This window comes from Choloepus didactylus, chromosome X, assembly GCF_015220235.1.
Source record: "Choloepus didactylus isolate mChoDid1 chromosome X, mChoDid1.pri, whole genome shotgun sequence".
In the NCBI taxonomy this organism is placed as follows: Eukaryota; Metazoa; Chordata; class Mammalia; order Pilosa; family Megalonychidae; genus Choloepus; species Choloepus didactylus.
In genome coordinates this window covers 53,889,989-53,903,098 of record NC_051334.1, presented here as the reverse complement: position 1 = coordinate 53,903,098, position 13,110 = coordinate 53,889,989, and the positions used below count along the sequence as shown (strand labels likewise).

Sequence of the window (13,110 nt, the reverse complement as noted above, 5' to 3'; positions counted from 1 at the left end):
AAACTAGAAAATTAAGTGCAAATCTTACCCAAAACAAGCAGAAAGAAGAAAATAATAGAACTATAAAGAAAATCAATGCATCAAAAAGCTGGTTCTTTAAGAATATGAATAAATTTGATAAAACTCTAGAAAAACTGACAAAAGTAAAAAGAGAGAAGATAAATGTAACCAATATCAGGAATGAAAAAGGCATATCACTACAAATTCTATAATCATTAAAAGGAAAAGGAAATTCCTCAAATAACTTGAAAATCATAAAATGCACAATTTGGAAGAAATGTACCAATTCCTCAAAAACCAAAATGTACTAAATTTAAACCAAATGAAAAAGGTAATCTGAATAGTTCTACAAGTGTTAAAATGATTTGTATTTAAGTCTTCATGAAAAGAAAGCTGCAATCCCAAATGGTTTCACTTGAGAGTACCATCAAGTATTTAAACAATTAATACTGATTTTACACAACTTCTTACAAACAATAGAATAGGAAACACATCTGACATAATTTTATGAGGCTGCTATGATTCTAGTACAAAATTCAGGCAAAAATATTACAAACTCAAGAGAACTACACACAATTATCTTTCATGAGATAGATGCTAAATTTCTCCACACAATATTAGCAAATCAATTCCAGAGATTTATAAAAGAATTACACACATGACAAAGTAGGATTTATTCCAAGTATGCAAAGTTGGTTCAAAATTCTGAAATCAAACTATGTAATCCATCATGTCAAAAGGCTAAAGAAGAAAAATCACATGATCACATCAATTGATGCAGAAAAAAGCAACTAATGAAATAAAAACCCACTAATGATAAGAACTTTCAGCAGAGAAATTCTGGGGAAGATGATGGAGTAGAGGGCTCCAGGACTCAGTCCTTCCACCAAAACAACAATTAAACAGGCAGGAAACAACTATTTTGAAACTCCAGAGGTCAGAAAAGACATTATACTGCATCCAGAGATGATCAGGAGGAAGAGGTTGATAAATTACAGTAAATAACTGTAAATTGCTCTCTCTCCATGGTGGCTACTGGCACCCATGCCCCACTATCATGGCAGGCTGCCACAGGGTCCAGTATCTGACTGGCTGCTGGTGAGTGAAAGGAATCTTCTTCCCCAAGGACAGGGGTGGGCATGGCCAATCACTGACCATGGTTTTTGATTAGTGAATTTGGATTGCTGGTTCCTGGTTCTGTGTGTAGCTACTGTTTCAACCCCACCCCAACAAAGTCAGCAGCAGCAATTGTTTCAACTCTCCATAGACAGGGGCAGAGGTGGTGGAGATTCAAAGATGCAGCATTTCCTCAGGGCTGTGGGGGACAGCTAGCAGAAGGGCTGATTTGCTGTTTTTGGAACCCTTCCAGATCTCATCCCAGAGCTCTATGGACCTAGTCTGCACCCCCTTCATGAGTACCTGGCCATGTTTTGGCTGGGAAAGACTGACTTTGGAAAGTCTTCTCCAGATTGACCCTCATTCCAGAATTTGCCTTCCAAGCATGAGACAAAGAAAGAACTATAAAAACTACAGAATTGGATGGTCTAGGGAGTAGGTCAGGTGGTGTCATGTACCTAGGAGAAGGAGATCTGGCTCCTTAGAAACAGAGGGTACAACAAACTCCTGTAAACAGGGGAAACCCAAAACAGCAAACAAGCAAAATCCCAAGACAAGACACAGGCCCAGAAAGACAGGGAAAGCCCTTGACAATGCATGCACCTTGGACAGACCTTCCTGAGAGGAGGGCTGAAGCTCAGGAAAATCTCTGTCTTATCAACAGTTGGTAACAAAACCAAGAAACATACATTCCAGGGAGTAAAGTTAGGTGTTAAGATTTTCAAATATTGAAATGTACAGTGTGCAACAAAAAAGTATAAGACAAAAAAAAAAAAGAAACAGGAAATGGTGGTCTATCCAAAGGAAGAGGATAAAATCCAGAAAACAGTAATGAAAATGATGATAGTGTGAACATACCAAAAAAAATCCTCTTAAAATTATCTTTAAAATGCTCAAGGACATGAAGGAAAGTACAGAGAAAGAGCTAAAGGGCATAAGGAAAACAATGAATAAACAGTATGAGAGGCTAAGTATAGAGATAAAAATTTTGAAAAGGGAGCAAACAGAACTACTGGAGTTGAGACCACAATAACCGAAATGAAAAATGCCCATGAGTGTTTCAAGAGCAGACTGGAGTTGACAGAAGAAAGAATCAGTGAACTTGAAGAGAAGACACTTGAAATGAGTCAGGCTGAGGTGCAGAAAGAAGAAAGAAATATTAAAAGTGAAAAAGGCCTAAGACAGTGTGATGGTTAGGTTCATGTGTCAACTTGGCCAGGTGATGGTACCCAGGTGTGTTTGGTCAAGCAAGCACTGGCCTAAAAGTTACTGCAAGGACATTTGTGGCTGGTTAATAAACCAGAAGTCTGGTTTATTAAATAATCAGTCAATTGGCTGCAGCTGTGACTGATTACATCAATGAAGGGCATGTCTTCCAAAATGAGAGAATGCAATCAGCTGGATTTAATCCAATCAGTTGAAGACTTTTAAGTGAGACAGATAGAGGATCTTCACTTCTTCTTCAGCCAGCCAGCAAAGCCCTTCTTGAGGAGTTCATCAGAGTTGCCAGTTCATTTCCTGAGGAGTTCTCCGAACACATTCATCGAAGTTGCCAGTTCGCTACCTGAGGATTCATTGAACATCTTCATTGGAGTTGCCAGTTTGCTGCCTGCCCTATGGAATTTGGACGCAGGCATACCCACAATTGTGTGAGACACTTTTATAAATCTTATATTTATAGATACCTCTTGTTGATTCTGTTTCCCTAGAGAACCCTAACTAACACAGACAGCAATGGGACACTGTCAAGCACACTGATATAGGAATTATGGGATCCTAGAAACAAAAGAAAGAGAGAAAGGGTCAGAAGGAATAGTCAAACTAATAATAACAGATTTTCCCCAAACTTAGCAAAAGATGTGAATATGCACATCCAAGAAGTTCAGAGACTACCAAACAGGATAAACATGAGGAAAAGTACAACCCGTGATATATTGATTACAAAATCAAATGCAAAGGACAAGAAAAAGAGTTGTGAAAGATGCAAGAGAAAAGCAATGTGCTGTACAGGGGAGTCCCTATTAGATTGAGTGCTGATTTCTCATTGGAAAACATGGAGACAAGAAGGCAAGGGGCTGAAATAGTTAAAGTGCTGAAGGAAAACAACCACCAGCCAAGAATTTTATAGCTAGTGAGACTCTTTTTCAAAAATGAGGGAGAGATTAATACATTCTCAGATAAACAAAAGCTAAAGAACTTCATCACCACTAGATCTGCCCTACAAGCAATTTAAAAGGAGTTCTTCAGACTGAAAGGGATGTTAGACAGTGGTTCAAGGTAGCGTAAAGAAATAAAGACATGTGGTAAAGGTAACCATTTGGGAAATTATAAATTCCAGTAAACCATTTGGGTAATTATAAATATCAGTATTATTGTAGTGTATTGTTTGATATGTAACTCCATTTCTTACTTCCAACAGGTGTTAAAATGAAAATGCATAAAATGCAATGATGAATCTAAGTTTGAGGGCATAAAAAGTACAAAGATACAAGTAGTAACCAGTACAAAAAATGGTAGGGGGACAGAGGGGCATAGGATAAATATATGAGCATGCTATTGAGTTAAATTGGTGGTGTCAAACCAAATATGATTTTTATTTATTGGGCATGTTAAATTTTAACCAAATGGTAAAAATGAAGAAAATAGATGAAAATTTTAAACAGGAGTGAGATTGCTCTCAATATTGTAGAACACTAAAAAGTAAATAAATATAAAATTAGACTTTAATGGAAATTAGGGACAAAAAAGGCATAATACTTACAAAATCTAAATAACAAAATGGCAGAAGAAAGTCCTGTATTATCAGTAGTGACTTTACTTGTAAATGATTAATCTCACCACACAAAAGGTAGAAAATGGCAGAATGGATAAAAAAGTATGACCCAACTGTATGCTTCCTGCAAGAGACTCACCTTAAAGTTAAGGGTGAAAGGATGGGAAAAAATATACTATGCAAGTTATAACCAAAAGAGAGCTGGATGACTATGCTAATACAGGGTAAAATATACTTTAAGTAAAAAACTGTTCTGAGGGAAAAAAAAATGGTCATTATACTGATGAAGGGGACAATTCAACAGGAAGACATAACAATTATAAATATATATGCACCTAACAGCAAAGTCCCAAAATTAATGAAGCAAACACTGACAAATTTGAAAGGAGACATTAACAGATCTATATTAACAGTAGGAGACTTTAACACACCACTCTCAATAATGGATAGAATATCTGGTCAGAAGATCAACAAAGAAGTATAGGGTTTGAATGATACCCTAAACCAACTTGACCTAATAGACATATATAGAACACTCCACTCATTGAAATCAGAATACACATTCTTCTCAAGTGCCCATGGATCATTTTCCAGGATAGACCATATGTTGGGTCAAAACACAAGTCTCAATAAATTAAAAAAATATTGAATAAGAAATACAGTTCATATTCTCTGACAACAGAAAGAAGATAGAAATAATACAGAGAGAGAAAGCAAAAATTCACAAGTAAGTCAAAATTTAGCAGCATTCTCTTAAACAACCCACGGGTTAAAGAGGAAATCAGAAGCAAAATTAGGAAATACATTGAGACAAATGAAAATGAAAACACAACACACCAAAACTGATGGGATGCAGTGAAGGCAGTGTTGAGAGGGAAATGTAAGGCTCTAAATGCTTACATTAATAAAAAAGAGGAAAGACTTCAAATCATAGACCCAAACTCAAAACTGGAAGAATTAGAAAAAGAAGAGCAAAATATAAACCAAAATGAGCAGAAGGAAGGAAATAGCAAAGATTAGAGTGGAGATAAATGAAATAGAAAACAAACCAACAAACAAAACAATAGAGAGAATCAACAAAACCAAAAATTGGTTCTTTGGAAAGATAATAAAATCAACAAACCTTTACCTAGACCTGACAAAAAAGAGAGATGAAACAAATAATGAAAATCAGAAATGAAAAGGGAGATATTTTAATAGTAGGAGACTTTAACACACCACTCTCAATAATGGATAGAATATCTGGTCAGAAGAAGAATGCGTATTCTGATTTCAATGAGTGGAGTGTTCTATATATGTCTATTAGCTCAAGTTGGTTTAGGGTATCATTCAAACCCTATACTTTTTTTTCCACTGAAAAAAATAGGACTATAAGTGCACACAATGAACAACTGTATGCCAATAAATTAGATAACATAGGTGAAATGGTCAAATTCTTAGAATCACAAAAACTACCTATAGGACCTCAAGAAGAAATAGAAGATCTCTCCAAACCAAATACTAGTAAAGAGATTGAATCAGTCATCAAAAACCTCCCAACAAAGAAAAGTCCTGAGGCAGATACCTTCACAGAGGAATTATACCAAACATGCCAAGATGTAACTCCAATTCTGCTCTACTCATCAAAAAAATTTGAAGAGGAGGTAGCACTCCTTAATTTGTTCTACGAGGCCAGCATCACACTCATACCAAAGCTAAAGAAAAGAGAACTACAGACACATACCTCTTATGAATATAGATGCAAAAATCCTCAACAAAAATACTCACAAACTGAATCCAACAGCATATTAAAACAGTTATACACCATGATCAAGTTTGGTTTTCCCTGTATGCAAGGTTGGTTCAATGTAAGAAAATCAATTAATAATACACCACATTCACAGAATGAGAGAGCAAAGACACATGATCATCTCAACAGATGCAGAAAAGGCATTTGAGAAAATACAGCACCCTTTCTTAGGAAAAAAAAACAACACTTAATACTAGGAATAGAAGGAAACTTCCTCAACCTGATAAAGGGTATATATGAAAAGTCCACAGCTAACATCCTACTTAATGGTGGAAGACTGAAATCTGTCCATGTAAGATCAGGAACAAGACAAGGTTGCCCAGTGTCACCACTGCTGTTCAACATGGTACTGGAAGTTCTTGCCAAAGCAATTAAGCAGGAAAAAGAAAAAAAAGTCATCCAAATTGGAAAGGAAGAAGTAAAACTTCATCCTATAGATACACGATTGTATAAACAGAAAATCTGGAAAAATCCACAACAAAGCTCCTAGTGAAAAATGAATTCAACAAAATGGAAGGGTAGAAGTTTGGCATGTTTGGTATGTACAGAACAGTAGTGTTTCTGTACACAATAATGTACAATTGGAATATTATTGTGGTATATGGGAACAAGAAATCAAGGCAAAAATTCCATTCACAATAGCAGCTAAAAGAATGAAATATCTATAAATAAATCTAACCAAGGATGTAAATTATTTGTACACATAAAATTACAAAATATTACTGAAATAAATAAGAGAAGACCTAAATAAATGGCAGGGTATTCTGTGTCCGTGGATTGGAAAAGTAATTATCGTTAAGTTGTGAATACTATCGAAAGAAGTTTATAGATTCAATGCAATTCCAATAAAATCTCCAACAACCTTCTTTGAAGACATGTAAAATCTCATTATCAAATTTATGGGGCAGGATAAGGGGCCCTGAATACCTAGTGTCATCTTGAAAAAGAGGCCTGAGGGAGGACTCACACTTCTTAATCTTAAAACTTATTACAAAGGCAAAGAAATCAAAACAGCACAGCACTGTCACAAGGACTGCTGTATGGACCGATGCAATGGAATTGAGAGCTCAGAAATGAATCCTCACATTAATGATTTTTGACAAGGCAGCAAAGACCACTCAATTGGGAAAGAATAATCTCTTCACAAATTGGGTCTGGGAAAACTGGATCTCCATATGCAAAAAAAAAAAAAAAAATGAGGATACCTATCTCACAACATATACAAAAATCAACTCAAAGTGGATCAAAGACCTTAATATAAGGGCTAGAACTATCAAACTCTTAAGAAGAAAACATACGGAAGCATTTTCAGTAGCTTGTGTTAGGTACTTTCTTAGAATTTGCACCCAAAGCACAAGCAAAAAAAGAAAAAAAAAAACATAGAAAAAAGGAAAAAAATACAAAAAAAAACCCCACCAAAATTGAAAAAAAAAAAGTTAAGTGTAATCTCATCAAAATTAAGAACTTCTGTTCTGCAAAAGACTTTATCATGAAAGTAAAATGATAACCTACACAATGGGACAAAATATTTGGAAACCACATATGCAATAAAGGATTAATATCCAGAATATGTAGAGATATCCTTCAACCTGACAGCAAAATGACAAACAGCCCAAACTTTAAAATTTACAAAAGACATGAAAAGACATCTCTACAAAGAAGATACACAAATGGCCAGAAAGCACATCAAATGATGCTCAGCATAATCAGGAATATGCAAACTGAAACCACAATCTGATACCATTCCACTTCCATTAGAGTTGGTGCTATTAAAAACAGGAAATAAGTGTTGGAGAAGATGCAGAGGAGCAGGAACACTCATTCATTGCTGGTGGCAATGTAAAATGGGGCATCTGCTGTAGAAGACAGTTGGCAGTTCCCCAGAAAGCTAAGTATAAAAGTATCATATGAGGACACCAGCCTGGATCATTGACGGGTGCGGCATAGACTGAGAAGAGAGCTTTGAAGCTACTGCTGATGGCCGATCACGGAATGTTACTGTGGCCTCAAAGATCCCTACGCTTTGAGCCTGCAGGATCCGATATCTACACATCCGGGATTCTTGCTTGCTGTTTTCTTCAAAATGAGTGTCAGCATTACCTTTTTAAGGCCTTTTTCAAGGCTTTTGGTGCCATTTACCCTTCATAGCAAGAGAAGGGATCTATGTTCAACAATTCTGCAGTGATGCATGTCTTCCAAAATACCCTCTGAGTTCTATCCTAATAAGGAAAGTACATCACCTCCTGAACAGCTAGAATTCGACAGGTGGAAAACTACAATGAAATCTAGTGTGCAAGAAGTTGTTTCAACATTCTCAAGCAGCAAGGATGAAAATCTAGCTACCACCAGAGAGTTAATTGAGATGTGGAGATTGCTTGGCAGAGAAGTACCAGAACACATCAGTGAAGAAGAGTTCAAAACCATTACGGAATGTGCTTCTAAATCATCAAAAACAAAATATTTAAAATATTTATACATCAGGGAAAAATGAAAAAAAAAAGCTAAGCAAATAAAAAAAGAAAGGAAAGCAGCAGCAAAAGAAGAAGCAAAAAAGAATAAACTGCCAGAAACCACTGAGGAGGAAAAGAAACAGCAAAACTTCCTATTTCTATGACTTTGGGATAGGCATATGAACATTGCAATAGACTGGATTGGTGCCCAGGCCCTGCAGTTCAGGCAACCTTTAGTTTTTTTTTTTTTTTGTTTTGCTTTGTTTTGTTTTTTTTTTACATTTTTTTTAAAATTTTTATTGGGATTGTTCAGATACCATACAATTATCCAAAGATCCAAAGTGTACAATCAGTTGCCCCTGGTACCCTCTTACAGCTGTGCATCCATCACCACAGTTAATTTTTGTTCAATTTTTAGAATCTTTTCATTACTCCAGGCAAGAAATAAAGTGAAAGATGGGGGAAAAAAAAAAGGAAAAGTAAAGGAAACTCGAATCCTCCCGTATCCCTAACCAACCCCCCTCAATTACTGACCCGTAGTGTTGGTATAGTACATTTGTTACTGTTTATGAAAGAATGTTGAAATACTACTAACTGTAGTATATAGTTTGCAATAGGTATATATTTCCTCCCTATATGTCCCTCTATTGTTAACTTCTAGTTGCATTGTCATACATTTGTTCTGGTTCATGGAAGAGTTTTCTAATATTTGTACAGTTAATCATGGATATTGCCCACCATAGGATTCAGTTTTATACATTCCCATCTTTTGACCTCCAACTTTCCTTCTGGTGACATATATGACTCTGAGCTTCCCCTTTCCACCTCATTCACACACCATTCATCACTGTTAGTTATTCTCACGTCTTGCTACCAACACCCCTGTTCATTTCCAAACATTTAAGTTCATCCTAGTTGAACATCCTGCTCATACTAAGCAACCACTCCCCATTCTTAAGCCTCGTCCTATATCTTGGTACCTTATATTTCATGTCTATGAGTTTACATATTATAATTAGTTCTTATCAGTGAGACCCTGCAACGTTTGTCCGTATGTGTCTGGCTTATTTCACTCAGTCTATTGCCCTTGAGGTTTTGACATCAACCCATTTTTTTTTAAGATGGTTTTGTTCACACCCCATACATTCCATCCTAAGTAAACAATTGATGGTTCTCTGTATGGTCACATATTTATGTGTTCACCACCTTCATCACTATCTATGGAAGGACATCTACATTTCTTCCAGAAGGCAGGAGGGAGCATCAAAGAATGTAGAGAGGGAAAAGAAAGAGGGAAAAAAATGACAGCTAGGAAGTAGCAAAAGGAAAAGTAATCTTAAATCAAAGTAGGGTAAAGAGTCAGACAACACCACCAATGTCAAGTGTCTATCATGCCTCCCATATCCCCCCTTCTTATCTGCATTTACCTCAGTTTATCACCTTTGTTACATTGAAGGAAGCATAATACAATGATTCTGTTAGTTACAGTCTCTAGTTTACATTGATTGCATCCTTCCCCCAGTGCCTCCCCATTTTTAACACCTTGCAAGGTTGACATTTGCTTGTTTCCCTCGTAAAAGAACATATTTGTACATTTTATCACAATTGTTGAACACTCTAGATTTCACCAAGTTACACAGTCCCATTCTTTATCTTTCCTCCTTTCTTCTGGTGTCTCATATGCTCCCAACCTTCCTCTCTCAACCGTATACATAGCTATCTTTGTTCAGTGTACTTACATTGCTGTGCTACCATCTCCCAAAATTGTATTCTGAACCACACACTCCTGTCTTCTCCTATCACTCTGCAGTGCTCCCTTTAGTAATTCCTGTAGGGCAGGTGTCTTGTTCACAAAGTCTCTCATTGTCTGTTTGTCAGAAAATATTTTGAACTCTCCCTCATATTTGAAGGACAGCTTTGCTGGATATAGGATTCTTGGTTGGAGGTTTTTCTCTTTCAGTGTCTTAAATATATCACACCACTTCCTTCTTGCCTCCATGGTTTCTGCTGAGAGATCCGCACATAGTCTTATTAAGCTTCCTTTGGATGTGATGGATTGCTTTTCTCTTGCTGCTTTCAGGGTTCTCTTTTTGTCTTTGACATTTGATAATCTGATTATTAAGTGTCTTGGTGTAGGCCTATTCATATCTATTCTGTTTGGAGTACACTGCACTTCTTGTATCTGTAATTTTATGTCTTTCATAAGAGATGGGAAATTTTCATTGATTATTTCCTCTATTATTGCCTCTACCCCTTTTCCCTTCTCTTCTCCTTCTGGGACGCCAACGATATGTAGATTCTTGTACTTTGTTTCATCTTTAAGTTCCTGGAGATGTTGCTCATATTTTTTCATTCTTTTCTCCATCTGCTCCTTTGCGTATAGGCTTTCAGGTGTTTTGTTCTCCAGTTCTTGAGTGTTTTCTTCTGCCTCTTGAGATCTGCTGTTGTATGTTTCCATTGTGTCTTTCATCTCTTGTGTTGTGCCTTTCATTTCCATAGATTCTACTAGTTGCTTTTTTGAACTTTCAATTTCTGCTGTATATATGCCCAGTGTTTTCTTTACAGCATCTATCTCTTTTGTGAAATATTCTCTAAAGTTTTTGAATTGATTTAGCATTAGTTGTTTAAATTCCTGTATCTCAGTTGAAGTGTATGTTTGTTCCTTTGACTGGGACATAGCTTCGTTTTTGTTAGTGTAGGTTGTAGTTTTCTGTTGTCTAAGCATCTGACCTCCTAGGCCACCCTAATCAGGTTTTCCCAGATGAGAACAGGTTCAGGTCACAGAAGGAGGAAATATTCAGTATCTGGTTCCCCTGATGGTTTTTCTTAGAGGATTAATACACCTGTGCTTTTCTGTTTGGCAGGTGCAGTCTGTCACCGCCTGTGTAAGGAGGTGTGGCCTGTGGCTCTCCTCCCCCAGGCTTTGGGGTCTGGTTCCGGAAAGGCGGGCAGTAAAATTAGGCCCCTCCCTTTCCTTTGGGAAGCTATGCCCCCTACAAAGAGGTCACTACCTATCAGGAAGTTCTTTGTTTCTTTGACTCTGCTGATCAAAGTATTTTGATTTTAAAATAGCTGAGTCTGTCTTTACTGCAAAGCGCTGTGGGCTGAAAGCTGCTGCAGTTTTCTCCACAGAGAGCAAAAGGGGCAGAAAAGCTCCCAGGTTCACCCATCAGCCTCTGGGCTTCTTGTCCTGAGACAGATATGTCCCCCAACTCTCCCAAGGTCAGTTGTCCCCAAAAGCCGCTGTCTGCTTGTTGAGGATTCACTGTCTGTATTTAGCAGTTAACATTAAAATCCCAGATGGAGCTGGGCTGCGGTACGCTAGCTTGTTCGGAGAGTGCTGTTCTCTAGCACTGCACAGCTTCTGTGAGGGAGGGGCTCTTGGCTCTTGGCTCTCAGCACGGGTCTGCAGTTTTACTTACAGACTTTATGCTGCGATCTCGGGCATTCCTCCCAATTCAGGTTGGTGGATGATGAGTGGACAGTCAGGTTTGTCTCCCCACAGTTATTCCTGGTTATTTACTAGTTTTTTGGTCATTTATGAATTGTTCCCGGGGGGGACTAACAGTCTTCCACTTCTCTCTATGCTGCCATCTTTTCTCCAAAATCAACCTTTAGTTTTTGACATGGCTTATGAGGATTTTATGAAACAAAGAACTGAAGAATTCCACCTTGCAACTTTTATAAAGTGAGGGATGGAATAAAAGAAATGTCCATATTTATTTCTGCAATCTTAAAATAGATGGAGCTTATTATACAGAATTAGTTAAAGGTTATGGAGAGAAATGTGGCAAATTGCTTTTAACAGCAACAGAAAACACGAACGTACAGATGACAGGCTCAGAGAAGGGGGAGGGAGTGGGAGAGAGATCCTATTCGATTCCCCTAACAGAGAGCATCTTATTTGGATTTGTTTCCAAAGGACAGTATTAACTATTTAACCGCAGACCCTCCCTACTTTTAAGCATGACAAAATTTATGTAATTGGGTCTTTTGTTGATCAGAAAATGCAGTGAGGCACATATCTAGCTAATGTAAAATGGCTGTAGCTGACAACAGAGTGCCTTCCATTAGATAAATGTTTACAATGGGAATCTGGTAACAAAAACCTCACCTTAGACCAAATGATGCATATTTTGTTGTGTATGAAAAACAATGGTGGTTGGGAAGAAGCTCTTAAATTTCTTCCTAGGAGAAAACATTCAGAATTCTCAGCAGTTTACCAAGACACTGAAGAAGTCAAAAGCTTTTAATTCATTTCCAAAAGGCTCTCTAAATGTGCACAGAAAGAAAAGGTGGCTTGTATGAGAATGTTTGTAGCTTTAAAATGTAAATGGATTGGGAATTCAGTTCTATTAATGTATTTTTTGAGTGGAATGCACTTGCTCTATTTTATGGGTAGTCTTTCCAAATTATCTGTGGTGTTGTGTCTTTTCCCAATTCATTAAAAATCTGCAAAGCTTTGGAAAAATATATTTACTGTAAAAAACACTTAATCTGAGAAAGTAAAAAGAGTTGTCCAGGATTGTTAAGAAGAATAATCTTTAAATGATCCAGTAAAACAATTGAATTGTTGGTGTGGCTTTTTTTTATGGATACTTTGAGTCTCAGACTCTGTTTTCCTTCCTAAATGTTTTAGCCATGTTAACAACTACTTTTCATCAAAACTTGCTATAGAAAAGATTTCTAAACTTCAGGTGGTGTTTCACTTATGAAAGCAACATGTTATAATATTGGACATCTCACAGGCATTAAAGTATATTATTTAATTGAATTCACAGTTAAAACTAAAAGGTTAAGACATCCCTTGGCATGTCATGGGATTTGGCTCTACTATGAAAAATGGATTTGGGAGGTAGTGCTTACTTCTTGTTCTTCTTCAAAAGAAAGAAAGGGTTTATTTGGTTAGTGTTGCTTATGACATTTTCCCTGTTTTACTGATAACTTTCCTTTTCTAGGAAGTACTTCTTCCTTTACTCCAG

At 36.9% G+C, this 13,110-nt stretch overlaps 1 pseudogene; it reads left to right on the top strand.

Moving 5' to 3' along the window:
• The first annotated feature begins 7,749 nt into the window (after positions 1-7,749).
• LOC119522143 lies at positions 7,750-12,436 on the top strand (annotated as a pseudogene).
• The last annotated feature ends 674 nt before the right edge of the window (positions 12,437-13,110 follow it).